Source organism: Elephantulus edwardii, unplaced genomic scaffold, assembly GCF_000299155.1.
Source record: "Elephantulus edwardii isolate Elephantulus edwardi_28Jun2011 unplaced genomic scaffold, EleEdw1.0 scaffold00199, whole genome shotgun sequence".
In the NCBI taxonomy this organism is placed as follows: Eukaryota; Metazoa; Chordata; class Mammalia; order Macroscelidea; family Macroscelididae; genus Elephantulus; species Elephantulus edwardii.
In genome coordinates, this window is record NW_006399949.1 from 4,924,882 (window position 1) to 4,925,918 (window position 1,037).

Consider the following 1,037-nt stretch of genomic DNA (forward strand, 5'->3'; position numbering starts at 1 on the left):
ATTATTATTATTCCGTAGAATAATAAAAATTATTCTGGTATTCTTTACTTTCAGCCAGGATACACGTAATGTGATGTTCTAGCTGTTTTGTTGGTTTTTTTAAATGTTTTTCCACAGTATTTTGCTTGCATGTAATAGTAATGATATTGTTTGATAAGTTCCACATTCTACTGGATCACCTTTCTTGGAAATGGGAACAAATATGAATCTCTTTCAGTCAGTCAGCCAGGCAGCTGTCCTCTAAATTTTCTAGTATAGACTGAGGAGCCCGTCCAGGGCTATGTTTGTGATTTGAAACATCAGTTTATATCACATCAATTCTTTGGGTCTTATTTTTTGCTAATGCCTTCAACACAGCTAGAACTTATTGCCTCATTACCATTGGTTCTTGATAATATTGTCCTTCCTAAAATATTTCAATGTCAGTCAATTCCTTTTGGTACAGTGATTCTGAGTACTCTTTATTTCTTGTTTTGATGCTTCCTAGATCACTCAATATTTTGCCCATAACATCTCTAAGTATTGCAATTTAACACTTGAATATGTTCATTCAGTTCTTTAAGCTTGAGAAATGCAGAGTGAGTTCTTTCATTTTATTCTCTGAATTCAGCTCTAGAATGATCAAGTGCTGTATGTGCAAAGATTTATTCATAGCAAATACTTTTTTTAGAAAAATACAGATGGTGATTAAACGCATGAACTTAACCTGATAGATTGTATAAGAATCAGATTCGCTACATCTGTGGAAGGAATCATTGGAGAAACTCAACATTAGCCATCAAAACCAGGCCTGGTGCCAATTGTTGAATGGACTGTCAATTGCTCATGAACAAGCTTAAATGTAATCTGAAGAAAATTAAAATTAATCTGCAAACCTGAGAGCCAACATTGTTCTCAATGGAGAGAGGTTAAAGGCATTCCCTTTAAAAACAGGAACTAGGCAAGGATGCCCACTCTCACCTCTCTTATTCAATATTGTATTGGAAGTCTTAGCGATAGCAATAAGACAAGAGAAGGGAACAAAAGGTATCCAAATT